Source organism: Elephas maximus, chromosome 19 (assembly GCF_024166365.1).
Source record: "Elephas maximus indicus isolate mEleMax1 chromosome 19, mEleMax1 primary haplotype, whole genome shotgun sequence".
Lineage (NCBI taxonomy): Eukaryota > Metazoa > Chordata > Mammalia > Proboscidea > Elephantidae > Elephas > Elephas maximus.
The window spans coordinates 24,442,456-24,457,668 of NC_064837.1; the positions used below are offsets into that span (position 1 = coordinate 24,442,456).

At 41.9% G+C, this 15,213-nt stretch overlaps 1 protein-coding gene and 1 long non-coding RNA gene across 2 annotated transcripts in view; one reads left to right on the top strand and one right to left on the bottom strand.

Moving 5' to 3' along the window:
* LOC126063117 (uncharacterized) overlaps nucleotides 1-14,136 on the top strand; it is a 203,606-nt gene extending 189,470 nt beyond the window's left edge. Inside the window, exon 8 of the long non-coding RNA XR_007514213.1 lies at nucleotides 14,104-14,136. This is a non-coding gene — a long non-coding RNA (uncharacterized LOC126063117). The remainder of the gene's footprint in view (nucleotides 1-14,103) is intronic.
* Nucleotides 1-15,213, bottom strand: part of LOC126063114 (leucine-rich repeat-containing protein 37A2-like) — a 309,607-nt gene that overhangs the window by 120,936 nt on the left and 173,458 nt on the right. The window lies entirely within an intron of this gene.

A 15,213-nucleotide genomic window follows, 5' to 3' on the forward strand; every position in this document is an offset into this window, starting at 1 on the left:
CTTACCCTCCTTTCCTGAGTTGTTCATCCCCCTTTAACATAAACTCATTGCCCACCAAGCCTTAGGGGGCTGTTGCTGTTGTTGTTGTCAGTTTGATCCCATACAGGTAGACCTTAAAAGAGCACAACGCTCAAGGAAGACATTCTTTACTAGTTAAGCTAAAGTACTGTTTGGTTTTAAGAAGGCTTTAGGTGATATATTTGGTTGAAGGTTTAAAGATTATCCTTTTTTTTTTTTTCAGGGTAATAGTTTTAGGGTTCATACAGCCTCCATGGCTCCAGAAAGTATGGAGTTCACGAGAATTTGAAATTCTGTTCTGCATTTCTGCCCTTTTGATATCTCCTCATTTTACATAAGAAGTTTAAATTGTCTCCAATCATTTACCCGGCATCTTTGTTAAAAACCTCATCCTCATCAAAAGAATCCTTGTCGTGTAGCTTCTGTGCCATGTTTCTCTTGCGGGTGTCACTGAGAGGCCTATACATATCCCTGAGCCAAAGTGGCTGCCTTCTCCAGAAAAAGCCCTCCTAGAAAAGAGAAAGGGAACTATTAACTCTGAATCTCTCCTGCTTTCTCCCACCACAGCACTGGATCTTCCCCAAATGTACCTGACTTTCACTTCCCGATGTGCATCGCCTGTGCAGCAGACTTCGGAAAAAGCCGCTTGGTGGGAAACACGCACACAAGACAATTAGTGATCCATGTCATTTTCCATGTCCCTCATAACGCATATCTCTTGTTTCAGCAGGACTCAAAGTTTACCTCCACCCATAATCACAACTAGCAAAATCTCTACAGACTTGGGGTTTGAGAACAACTCCATGCATACTGGACTTCGAGGAGCTCTCCGTATCTGTCCACAGGGCCCCACGATGTCTCTGGGGAGACCTCTGTACGTGGCTTGGTATGGAGGCTAGGCAGAATTTTCAGGCCCACTTACCTCCTTGGCCAAGTACCTTTGTGCAGTGAACCAACTGCACAACCATAGTGAGCAGCCCTGTCCAGAAACATTTACATCAGTCCCCTTCAGATTTGGACTCGTGCTTCATTCTCTGGGGAGTGGGGGTAAGTGGAGGAGAAGGTGCTTCTATTTTTCTAGCTGCTTTATTCTGTAAGTCGAATCACACCAAATAAATGCCTGAGTCTAACTACCCAGGTTATCTAGCTCACTGATTTTCCTACTCTATGTGGTCACTGATTTTCCTGCTCTGTGTGGTCACTGATTTTCCTACTCTGTGTGGTCACTGATTTTCCTACTCTATGTGGTCACTGATTTTCCTACTCTATGTGGTCACTGATTTTCATACTCTATGTGGTCACTGATTAGTGAGTGGTCACTGATTGGTGAGTGGTCACTGTCGGTGGTCACTGACTGTGAAGTCTATTTAAAGGTCACGACTAGCATTAAAAATAATCTAAACAGAACAGAAAATATCAGAGTGCATAGTGCGCAATAAGTTTAATGAAAAAATGTTGCCGTCAGGTAGACTCCAACTCGTGATGTTCTCATGTGTGTCAGAGTAAAACTGTGCTCCACGGGGTTTTCACTGGCTGATTTTTCGGAAGTGGATAGCCAGGCCTTTTTTCTGAGGCCTCCAGGTGGACTCAAACCTCCAATCTTTCAGGTAGGAACTGAGCGTGTTAGCCCTATGCACCACCCAGGGACCCCAAGTGTGCTTAGAAACTATTTATGCCTCTATCAGCAGCCACGTCTATGAAGTTTGCATGGACTGAGTCAGGACATAAAGTGTAGCTCACAGTCCAAGCACAATGTCATCAGTGGAGAAGTACCCACATGGGAAGGAGTCATCCTCTTTCTGATACCCCCTAGTGGTGAGACCATGGAGGAAAATATTTTCCCTTTCTCCCTCTCTGAGACAAGCTACTGTCTAAAACTCTTCAGAGTTAAAATTTTATGAGGTTTGGATAAGGGGAATACAGAGTGGGGGCTTAACAACTGTCAGGATGAGAAGTGACGTTTTCCTGCCACTTTAGAGGAAAAACATGTATATTCTACCTTCCATCAGCCTTGAATGAGAACAGTCTTCTTACCCGAGACCATTTGGCCTTCCCTACCCTTTTCGTAGAGCCTCCTGGGAAGGCCTCTGGCCCAGCTTTATGCCCACCAACTGCAGGAAGAAACAGGTATAGCCTAGCTCTTCCCCTGAAAGGACTGGCAACAGCAGGTGCCTCTGTGCTAGTCCCATCAAGCCCAGCTTGGCCTGGGAGCTAATTTCGCTGGAGCCAAAGTATTAAGGTGAGTATGTTCTTCCTGCCTTTGGTAGTTTCCTCACTGAACACTGAGGGGAGTGAAATAGAGGCCCTCTACGTTCTCTCCTAGTTCTACAATTCTCTTCTAAAAATTGTCAGTCTATGAATGTTTTGTTATAGCTATTTGAACCACAATAAACACTGAAACAAAATTGCTGGACTAATATTTACCGTGAGGATCCTTCCTTGTCTTCCTCTGATGTTGCTCGATGAGCATAAATCTGTTTTGGAAGAAAGCATGATCCTGGTTACCCACCACAATGACCAGTATCTTCAAACCTTTATTCGTTCCTTTTATTGATTTGAAGCCTCATCTCCAGTGCTAGATGATGATCTTTTTGAGCAGAAGGATTCTACCCTCACTTACCCCTCAGTACTCTTCCACAGTACCCGGTTTAGGATCTAGCATACATTTTTAATGTATTTTATAGACGATTTTAGGTAACACTCAACAAATAATTCCTAATAAAAACTTGTAAAAGTAGGAAAGGAAGGAAATATCTTTAACTTAATAAAAGTATGTACCATAAACTTAGACAAGAGCATTGCTTTAAAGTTAGGAATAAGGATGCCTGTTACCACTGCTACTATTCAACATTGCTTGAAGGTACTAATCAAGGCAATAAGAAAAATAAATGGGATGTAAGTATTGGAAAGATAGAGACAAAACCATCATTACTTGCATGTGAAATAATGGTGTCTCAGTTATCTAGTGCCACTGTAAGAGAAACACCACAAATGGATGGTTTTAACAAAGAGAATTTTATTATCTCACATTCTAGGAGGCTAGAAGTCCGAATTCAGGGTGCCAGCTCCAGGGCAAGTCTTTCTCTCTCTGTCAGCTCTGAGAGAAGGTCCTTGTCCTCAATGTTCCCCGGTCTAGGAACTTCTCAGTCCAGGGTCCCTGGGTCCAAAGGATGTGCTGTTCTTCTGGCTTTTGTTTCTTGGTGGTATGAGGTTCCCCTGTCTATCTGTTCACTTCTCTCTTTCATATGTCAAAAGAGACTGACTTAAGATACAATCGAATCTTGTAGATTTGAGTCCTTCTTCATTAACATAACTGCCTCTATTCCCACCTCATTAACATCACAGAGGTAGGTTTTACAACACATAGGAAAATCACATCAGGTGACAAAATGGTGGGCAATCACACAGTACTGGGAATCATGGCCTAGCCACATTGATACACATTTTGGGGGGACACGATTCAATCCATAACAGATGGACAACCTAAAAAGCACAAGAGATCACCTAAAAATTTTTGAAAGTAATATGAGAATTCAGAAGGAGCCCCGATGGTACAGTGCTTAAGTGCTTGGCTGCTAAATCAAAGGTTGATGGTTCAAACCCAGCAGCCACTCCACGGGAGAAAGATGTGGCAGTAAACTTCGACAAAGATTTATAGCCTTGGAAACCCCATGGAGCAGTTCTACTGTGTACTGTAGGGTCACTATGAGTCGGAATCCACTCAATAGCCATGGGTACAGGTAATATTAGGATTTAGTGAGGTGGCTAGATACAAAATCACACAAACCTCAACAGTTTTCCTATGTACCACCAATACCCAATTAGAAAATGTAATGGAAGAAGGATTTCACTCACAATAGCAATAAAAATGTATAAAGTACCTAGGAATAAACGAACGTTGTGGAAGACCTCTGTGAAGAAAACACTAAAATTCTTCTGAAGGACATTGAGGAGAACTGATTATGTGGAATGAGATACCACGTTCTTAGAAAGGAAGTCTCAACATGTAAAGATGCCAGTTCTCCTCAAATTAATCTACAGATTCAATGCAATTCCATTCCAATGCCAACATAGCTTTTCTTTTTTTTTTTTTTTTACGAAACTGACCAGTTGACATTTGGTAGAGAAAATATCCAACAGCTTGAAAAGGATGAAAAAGAAGATGAAAGAGCAGGAGCTTGCCCTACCAAATATCAAATTATGTTGTACAGCAACTGGAATTAAGTAGGAGATACCGGTAGAGGAAAACAGAAGTCAATCAGTGGGACAGCACAGAGTCCAGACAAAGGCAGTATTTTAGATCAGCATGGAAAGAAGGAACCATTCACTAGGAGATTATAAAACAACTGGATATTCAGATAGGGGGAAAAGATTCTGAAGTCAGCTATCCCAAAACCAAACAAAGAAAATAAATTCCACATGGACTAAAACATATAACATATATCACAATCTTATAACAGTAATAGAAGAAAATACAGGAGACTGTCTTTATACCGTGAGGTGGCAAAGGCCTCCCTAACAAGACCCACACCCCATATGCCATGAGGACAGGGTGACAGATGTGATTCCAAGAGTGCAAACACCTCCTACTCTTCCTAGCCCTTGCCCCCTTTTCCACTGGATTCTTTGTCTTTGTCTTGTTTATTTATAAAAGCTCTTCTTATATTCAACATATCAATCCTTTCAACTCTTTCCATTGTATCCCTAGGCTTCAAATAGCTGGCACTTGTTTTTCTCTTTCAGGAGGCAAAAAAGAAAAGGCTTTGTAGTCAGGGGATTATCAGTTCTGCTTTTGGTTTTGCCCTGGGGCCTTAATTTGATCTCCTTCCTCTGTCATAACGTCTTTCTCCAAGAGTTCTGTGTCAGACAATATACGCTGTCCAATGCTTGGGATTTAAATCAATGCTAAATTTGCTGTTTTGTTGTTAGGTTCCTTCAAGTTGATTCCCACTCATGACGACTCCATGTGTGCAGAACAGAACTGCTCCATAGGGTTTTCAAGGCTGTGATCTTTGAGAAGCAGATCATCAGGCCTTACTACCAAGGCACCCCTGGGTGGGAGTGACCTGCCAACCTTTCGGTTACTAGTCCAGCACCACCCCGGGACTCCCTAAATTTGCTAATGGTAGTCAAATGTATCAAAGCTTTCTGCCTGTGGTAACAGGCTTAGAAAGCTCTTTCCCACCACAAGACAATAAAAATATGGCTTCTATTTCCTTCTAATACTTTTATGGTTTCTCTTTTTACATTTACTGAAATATGTTTGTTTAAGGTGAGAAATATGGATCTGCCGTTATCCCCCCTCCCCCCAATAGTTAGGCCACTGTTCTACTACCATGTACCCACTTCCCCCCAGTGACTGGAACTTTAACAGTTGACATTTCGAAAGTGTTAAGAATACATAGGTCTGTCTATTACTGGGCTCTGTCTGCTACTTCAAAATAAATATTAGGTTGTATTATTTCTCATTGTAGAATTGTTATAACGCCTTATCTTTCTTCCCTTGAGCAGCTTTATTTTCTACTATTTGTAAAACACTGCATGGTTTTAGTCCTCATAAATCTTATGATCTAAGTGGGGGAGAGGATACAAGGAGAACACAGAAATGAATACAAATGTAAGGCTAAACTGAACATAGGAATTAAAAGCAGCACAGGATTTATAGAAATGCCTAAAAAGGAAACACCCACATGCTGCTCGGAGAAGCAGAGGGAACTGTCTGGGCAATGGCCAATGACTGTCTTTCCAGGTGTCTTGGCAAACTGACTCCATGCTGGTCCTCAGCCTCCCAGGCTTAGAAATCAGACTCTATTGCCAGTAAGAGAGAATCAGCTTCTTCCTTTTGGGGGCAGTCTCACCTTATCAATATTTCAGGACTGACCAAAAGTCAGAATGCCAAATTATGGCTTGACAATGAGAAATACATCTGTTCCACAGACAGGACTTCTGTGCCTACGGGATGACGGAGCTGTGTCTCTGAGGAGACAGGCCTGTGTGTGCACTAAAGCACAATCAGAAGGCTACTTCCCGAGAACAGAATAGAACGTAAGGAATCAGCTGAATCCAGGGTTTCATGGAAAGATCTGAGGGAGCCTCATCCACCCATCTCCTCTTCAGGGACAGCCCTGCTGGTGGCCCTGACACTTCACATCTGCTGCCCCGGGCTCCATCCCTACTTTTGTGCGATATTAGGACGGGCACTGCCCAGGTTGACCTGTTCTTTGCCTTTTCTACAAGGAACTGACCAACCCTCCTGCTGATAGACCTATTTTCCTTCAGATAGATCAGGAGGCCATCTGGTCTTTATATATCTCTGCTCTGCTCCATTATGTGTTGATCTTAAACCTTCCCTCCTGAGTGGCCATCTTTTTAAAAACTGTTTGCCACAGTTTTAACTTCTCTGGAGAGGGCAAATGTTAGGGTAAGGGGCTGGAATGTAAGACTGCTCTGAACAGTAGAAAAGGTGAATAGGGAAATTAGGGTGAATTGGCAGAGTAGGGTTGTCAGCTTGTTAAATTTGCTAGTAGTTGTGTGTTCAGGAAATTAATAAACCATTACATAATTGAACAAAAAGCAAGCAGAACCAAACTTCTTACTGCAATATTTTAACTGAGTCTATTTAGACAATGCCTATATGGTCTCTATGATTCGGAATCTACTCAATGGTGAGGGTTTTTTTTTTTTTAGTTTACTCACTGGAGAAAAAAAAGATGCTGAGTAAATCTAAGGAATCTACAAGATAATACTTTTATCCTTTTGGTGTGTCCTTTCTCCCCAGGTTGATTGATCACTCCCTAAGAGTGGACATTTTCTTTTCCTCATCATTTCAACCAACAGGGAAAGAAATCAGGGATAGAATGAAAGTGACTGGTGTCTACATCAAATCACTGCCACAGTTTTGGGTTGAAGAAATTTTGCAATCATGTCAACTCTGGCCTTCTTAAATTTAGCTTCTCAAAATAGTCTAATGGCTTGCTATCTTGGTTTCAACTCCACCAAGATCTCCTGGGAGTAGGGTTCCTTTCAAAATCCCTGGAATACAGTTTGTAATAAAAGAACCAAGCACATCCCAGCCCTAGTGACTGAAGAGGAATATCAAGTAGTAGCAGGTGGGAAAGTGGCTTTAATTTTCAGTTTGTGGCTTTTGAATCTATTACAAAGACAAAATATTATTCTGAAAACTTGAAATAATTGTTGTCCTTACCTTAATGAGGCAGAAAATTAAAATCATTACAACCACAGTCACAGATATCGCCAAGATGAGTTTGTGGTTATATCCATATCCTGGAACTTCTTTTGTGAGCTAAAAAATAGGAAGAAACAAATTTTTTTTTTTTTTTTTTGTAGAACAAAGACATGAAAAGGATAAAAGCTAACCATTCAGTTTCAAAACTCAATTCTTCCAGGTGAATCTAGCTTATAGGTTCATAAAGAACATACCAAAACGAATAATCTTACTATTAGGCAGTCTTCTTGTACAATTTGTCTGTTAAGTCTTCTCCTCTACACTAGGAATAGTGGCACCATTGTCTAAATGAACAAAGTGGGAGATGATTTTCTTGGCCCAAATTACTTGGCCAAGATGAGATACAGAGTAGGAGCTTTGATACTCTAAAGGCACGTCCTGAACTCTGATGGAAAAGTCTGAGCCTCATGTTTCTGGAGTTTCCTCACCTCACTTAACTCTTGCTCTTTTTGCTCACTCTGGACTTCTGTGCTCTCGTTGATGTAGTTCTCAGTTTTCCATTGGTCTGTATCCCAGTCTGCCTTGGACACCTTGACTTCTTGGTGCTCACTGAGAAGCTTCATTAGGAGGCCTGTTCTGGAGAGGAGCTTGGCACAGGCCAGTTGTACCTGGGGCTCTGAGCAGTCCAGTTTCAGTGTCCGCATAACATGAGCAATGAGCCTTCTCACATCGTTGTTGGGGATGAGGGACCGTAGCTGCTGGTTTAGCTGAGTTTCAAATTGATCCCCTGGGGATGAGAGCAATGGGAGAGAGGAGCCATGGGGCTTGGAGGGTAAGTCAGGGCCCATGTTCTGGTATTCCCATTGTGTTTCATTTGTTTGTTTAACAGGTGCCATGAAGTTGTCTGCAGTCACAGCAGAATCTGCAGTGGAAGGATCCTTATGGGCAGTGATTTCAGGGGTAGTCTCACCTAGCATAGTAGCATTGTGTACAGTAATGTTTTTTGCAGATGGCCCTGAAAAAGGAAACCATTCTTGAAAAGGATTTTCTGGAGAACTCAGTTCTCCTGAAGATGAAAATGCCTCTCGTGGAGGGGAATTTATGAGGCTCCTCACTGCAGAGGAAGGAGGTCTATTTCTAAGCATCAGTTTACGGACCTTTCTGAACCTTCGACTCGTTTTGGTCTTTGGTCTCCTGTGAACCAAACGAGAGCGAGATTTATGGTAGATGTAATTTTTTCTGGAATGTGATACTGATTTAGGAGTATCTTTTATATTTTTAACTCTAGCATTTGCCTCTTCTAAGACAAAAAAGGTGTAGGACAAGTCTTTTGAAAGGATTCTAACCTCAGGTGGGGCTTTTGAAGGAGAGGTAGAAGGCCTGCCCATGGAGTATTGTTTCAGGGAAGAAGAGACTGCTGCCTTACGTTCCTTGCTGGATGAAGGCTCCGTGTTGAAGGAGATTCCCCCTAACTTCCTTTGCCTCCGCACCTTGAGAAGTCGGTCCACCTTCTTTGAGAGTGGCCTTAGGGGCCTTCTTGCTTTGGTCGTGTTCTCCATAAATGGCTTGGCCCCTTGTTTCCTCTTGATGCTCAGATCTTCCATTCCTTTGAAGTGCCTTTTCTTTATGCCCCTTGGCCTCTTGAGGACTCTGTTCACCTTTTGCAGCCTTTTCCCAACACCTGTTCTCTGGATCTTTGCCAGGTGGTTTTCCTGGGGTTGAGCAGTTTCCAATTCCTTTTGAAAGATTTGGCGTTTAAATTTGGTACCTAAAAAATTGGGATACGTAAGCATGGCAGTTTTTTCCTTCTTTTTAACCTCATCATTTTTTTCTTGAATTTCTGCATCTAACAAATTCTCCAGAAAATAGAGCTTCCTCAATTTACTTCTGTAAGTTGCATTGTTGTTTTCAGGCTTAAGAGGGGGATTCCCTGTGTTCTTCTGTAAATCACTCAGGGCCTTTTCTCTATCTTGTACCTTGGAAAAAAGCAGTTTAATCAATGGTAATAACGTCAATTCTATGTGTTCTAGATTTCCCTCCGAGAAATAAGGCAATACGTAATTTAGTGCGCTAATAACATCACTTTCATCATTAAAGCCTAGAGGCTCATTCAGGACAGTTGACAAGTTGACACTACTTCTGTCTGAGGATGCAGCTTCTGGCTCAATAGTGAGCTCAGTGCTGGTGTTCTTCTTCCGGGCTTGTAATGCCTTCATAAATGTTCCTTCTGCGGGCCCCAGAGATGCTTCTTCACCTGCCAAAACAGAAAGACTATGATTGATAATGAAAGACGGATGGGACAGCTTTTTGTCAGTTCATAGCCATACACCCCAGTCAAAGAAATGAGAAGTCAACAAAGATTTGAGCGCCATTTAGAGAGGAGAAAAATAAACCCGAACTGAAGTTTATGACTAGGGACAACAATGTTCCACTATGAATATGTCCACTATGTCCACCCTGGTTCTCTTCAAAAATTGGCAACCTACTGAGAACATTCCATAGTGTGAAACATAGTAACTATATTTAGATTATGGAGCTCTGGTGACACAGTAGTTAAGTGCTCAGCTGCTAACCTAAAGGTTGGCAGTTCAAATCTACCAGCCTCTCCACGGCAGAAAGATGTGGCAGCCTGCTTCTGTAAAGATTTGCAGCCTTGAAAACCCTGTGGGGCAGTTCTACCCTGTCCTATAGAGTCACTACGAGTTAGAATTGACTCGACAGCAACATGTTATGAGACACGGAAGAGATTGGGCTGGCTGAATTAAAGGAGGGCTACACTTCAAGGTCCTGTGTGCTTGGCCAGCTATACTTAAACAGTCTCTGAATCTAAACCTATGTGCACACCACTGTATAACTTTTGCTGCTGGCACCTGAAAACTGCTTGTGATTAACAAACTAAGTGCGTAGACAAGTTAAGGGGCTACTTTTCAAGGCCCTTTGTGCTTGACCAGCTATAAATTAACGATAATCCTTCTGAGTTGTTTTTCAAGGCCTCACCAGGTGCAGAGTGTGCACAATAAAGATCAATGTGGCCTATGAATGACCTTCCACATGAGACAAAGATAAACAGGGACCCACTGCAAGGGCTCAAAGCAAGATCCAGAGGCATCACGCATGCACAACATCCCAGAATAAGTCCTGTTCAACACCCTGGCAGCCTTGTGACAGACTCCTTCTTGGTTCCAGCCACCTCTGCAAGGAAATCCATCTTGACTGAATTCTAACTGTGTGTGCACTTGTTTTTCATAAACCCTCTCCTTCTCCTTAGAAATATCCTCCCATCAAATGAATAAAAATAATGCCTTTTTCCCATCTAAAAACTATTATAAGCCCTAAAAAATCTTTTGTTCACTGAGAGACTGGAGGCTAGCGTAGGGGCAAACCCCTCTCTCTCTCCTTCCCGAGGCTTTTACTTTCTGTCTGTCCCTAATAAACCTTTGTTCCTGTGGAAACTCTGAGCCTCTCCTGGTCATTCTTGGTCAAAAGACGGCAAGAGCCTAGGCAGGTCTTAGTCCCGAGCTGGGAAGCCTTTCCCTGTAACAGTTATATTTAGGAATATTCTTTTGGTCCCCAAAGGTCAATTGCCCACACGTATTAAACCCAAGGGTAGAAGACAAGGCTACCCACTCAGGGAGATCCATCTGTAATTTCTCCTCACATTCATATGCCACAAACTGTCCTGCCTCAGACGCAGAGAGAGAGGGCAAAGCTTCCTCTCTCCACCTTTTCCGTGTGTTCACATTCTTGTTGGCATCACAGGTGACTACCTTGAAAGACAGACCTCTGAGGGGAGCAGGGGAGCAGGTGTTAAAGTTGAGCCTCCAAATCCCACTGCTCACAGCTCCTCATCTGGACACGCCCTTCTCCACCCACCTGCCCAACTCCTTCCCTGGGTCCCTCCTGCCATATATCCTAGTCCCCCTAACAGAAGGCTCTGTACAGACTGTGTCCACTATGTCCACCTGGTTCGTTTCTGAAACTGGGCAGAGATCTGGGGTATAATAGGTTAAGAAATTTTTCTCCCCTTGCGTCTGCTAAGACACTTAAAAACTTTATTTTATCTTGTCGTTGTTGTTGTTGGGAATACACACAGCAGAACAAACACCAATTCAACAATTTCTACATGAGCAATTCAGTGACACTGATTACGTTCTTCAAGTTGTGCAACCATTGTCACCCTCCTTTCCTGAATTGTTTCTCTCCCACTAACATAAACGCACTGCCTCCTAAATTTCCTATCTAATCTTCCAAGTTGCTGTTGTCAATTTGATCCCATATAAGAAAAAAAAAATATAGACAGTTCTTAAAAGAGCACATGCTCAAGGCAGATATTCTTTACCAGTTAGGCTAAACCATGGTTTGGTTTCAAGAAGACTTCAGGGTATTTTTTTGGTTTAAGGTTTAAAGATAATCTGGGGGCAATAGTTCCAGGGGTTCAGCCGGCCTCAACGGCTCCAGAAAGGCTGGCATCCATTAGAATTGGAAATTCTGCATTTTTCCCCTTTTTATCAGGATTGTTCTATTGAATCTTTGATCAAAATGTTCAGTAAGGCTAGCCGGGCACCATGTCATTCTGCGTGCCTAGCTAGAATGTGTAATAAATGTATGGGATTACAGCAATTTCTGGATAAACGTAACATGAAGTCCCACATGCTAAAAGAGAAGAAGCAACTTTTGTCAGGTGACTACTTTCCTTTCATTGTATTTCATGTCTAATACTTTACTTGAGGAACCACCCAAAGCTTCTGACTGCATGAAGGTCAAATGTACCATTGTGCACTTGTGTTTCTTTTCCACAAGAATTAAAAGTATTTCTGTTGGTAGCGAGAGTCAAACGAGGACTAGGAGATCAACGGAAAGGAGGAGTATGGGCTTGTGGAGAGCTCAGAACTGGGGACAGGACACCTGGCCACCAGGCTATAGCACGAACACCTCTAATCTTGTTTTTCCTCATCTGTAAAAGATTAACAGTGCCTCTTCTGCCCACCTCTGGGAAGGAAGGCAATAATAGAAATGTTTTGAAATAAGCAATACTGTTTTTATTTAAGCAGCAAAGTGCCCTTTTTCTTTTCTGTTTTTTTAATGATCTTTTAGATTTCTTCATGTATGATGTCCTTGATGTCATCCCACAACTTGTCTGGTCTTCGGTTATTAGTGTTCAATACGTCAAAACTATTTTTGAGATGGTCTCTAAATTCAGGTGGAATATAATTAAAGTTGTACTTTGGCTATCGTAGACTTGTTTTAACTTTCTTCAGCTTCAGCTTGGACTTGTGTATAAGCAGTTGATGGTCTGTTCCACAGTTGGCCCCTGGCCTTGTACTGTCTGCTGATATTGAGCTTTTCCATGGTCTCTTTCCACAGGTGTAGTTGATTTGATTCCTGTGTATTCCATCTGGCAAGGTCCTCATGTATAGTCACCATTTACATTGTTGAAAAAAGGTATTTCCAATGAATAAGTTGTTGGTCTTGTGAAATTCTACCATGTGATGTCTGCTGTCGTTTCTATCACTAAGGCCATATTTTCCAATTACTGATCCTTCTTCTTTGTTTCCAACTTTCACATTCCAATCACCAGTAATTATCAATGCAACCTGATTTTATGTGTGATCAATTTCAGACTGCAGAAGTTAGGGAAAATCTTCATCTTTGGCATTAGTGCTTGGTGTGCAAATTTGAGTAATAGTTGTATCAACGGGTATTCCTTGTAGGCATATGGATATTATCCTATTACTGACAGTGTTGTATTTCAGGATACATCTTGAAATGTTCTTTTTGACGATGGATGTGACACTGTTCCTCTAAATTTGTCATTCCTGGCATAGTAGACCATATGATTGTCCAATTCAAAATGACCAATACCAGTCCACTTCAGGTTACCAATACCTACGATATCAATCTTTAAGTCTTCCATTTCATTTTTGATGACTTTCAATTTTCTTTGATTCATACTTTGTGCATTCCACATTCAGATTATTAATGGGTGCTTGCAGCTGTTTTTTCTCATTTTGAGTTGTGTCGCATCAGGAAATGAAGGTCCCGAAAGCTTTATCCCCTTCATATGATTAAGGTTGACTCTACTTTAAGGAGGCAGCTCTTCCCCAGTCATATTTTGAATGCCTTCCAACCTGAGGAGCTCATCTTTCAGCACTATAACAAACAATGTTTTGCTGCTCTTCATAAGGTTTTTCACTGGCCAGTTTTTCCAGAAGTAGATCACCAGGTCCTTCTTTCCAGTTTGTCTTGGTCTGGAAGCTCTACTGAAACCTGTCCACAATAGGTGACCCTGTTAGTATTTGAAAGACTGGTGACATGGCTTCCAGCATCACAGCAACACCACAGTATGACCAAGTGACAACACTTAATTACGTTCATGCAGAAACTGTACATAGACCAAGATGCAGTTGTTCGAATAGAACAAAGGGATACTGCATGGTTTAAAATCAGGAAAGGTGTGTGTCAGGGTTATATCCTTTCACCATACTTATTCGATCTCTATGCTGAGCAAATAATCAGAGAAGCTGAACTATATGAAGAAGAACACAGCATCAGGATTCGTGGAAGACATTAACAATCTTCGATGTGGAGATGATACAACTTTGCTTACTAAAGTGAAGAGGATTTGAAGCACTTACTGATGAAGATCAAAGACCACAGCCTTCAGTATGGATTACACCTCAACATAAGAAAACAAAAATTCTCACAACTGGACCAATAAGCAACATCATGATAAATGGAAAAAAGGTTGAAATTTTCAAGGACTTCTTTTTACTTGGATCCACAATCAATGCCCATGGAGGCAGCAGTCAAGAAATCAAATGATGCATTTCACTGGGTAAATCTGCTGCAAAAGACCTCTATGAAGTGTTCAAGAGCGAACTTTCACTTTGAGGACTAAGGTGCACCTGACCGAAGCCACAGTATTTTCAATCAGCTCATATGCATGCAAAAGCTGGACAATGAATAAGGAAGACTGAAGAGGAATCAACACCTTTGAATTATGGTGTCGCTGAAGAATACTGAATATACCATGGACTGCCAGAAGAACCAACAAATCTGTCTTGGAAGAAGTATAGGCAGAATGATCCTTAGAAGGGAGAATTGTGAGACTTCATCTCATATACTTTGGATATGTTACCAGCAGGGACCAGTCTCTGAAGAAAGACATCATACTTGGTAAAGTAGAGGGTCAGGGAAAAAGAGGAAGACCCTCAATGAGATGGACTGACACAATGAATGCAACAAGGGGCTCAGACACTGCAATGATTATGGGGATGGTGTAGGACTGGGCAGTGTTTTGTTCCCTTGTACGTATAGTTGCTATGAGTCAGAACTGACTCAACAGCACCTAACAATAACAGCAAAGTGTTATTGTTTATTATTTGTTCCAGGTCACGGTTAGCGGCCCATATTCGGGCTCTCTCATGTGGAGGTGATCACATTTTGGAACTCATGAAGTTAGTGCCGATAAACTAATATACAGAAAAAAAAAACACTTCAAAGCACCTGCTTTTTTGTCCTGGGAATAGAAAAGCTTGAGATTCAGAGCAAGTTTAGAGTTGGACAGTCTAAGAATGGAAGCGCCCTCTCATCCATTATGAGATCCGGGTAGCAGCTTCTGGTTATAGGACCAGAAACTCTGAGACTTCAAATACAACTTTTATAAAGCATTATTGCTTGTACTCTTTTATGAAATTGCAAACGCAGAAAGAAAACAAACAAAAACGAATCTATACGTGTCCTAAGGCAGGGCGTACTTGAGACATAATCCACATGAAATCAGTTTACAAGCCACAATACGCTACCTGAATAAGTTACCATTTTGGGGTAACGCCCAAGCACAGAGCAGGGTACAGAGCATGCGGCCCACAAAGGTCATTCCCGTCCCCTTTGCTTTCCTTTCTCTTGTTCCTTAATGCATGTGGATCAGTAGCATTATTAACTGACTGACCAAACTGAGAATCTGACTTTCAGCAACGGAGTAGTTCTTCCAGCTAGTTACACTGGGA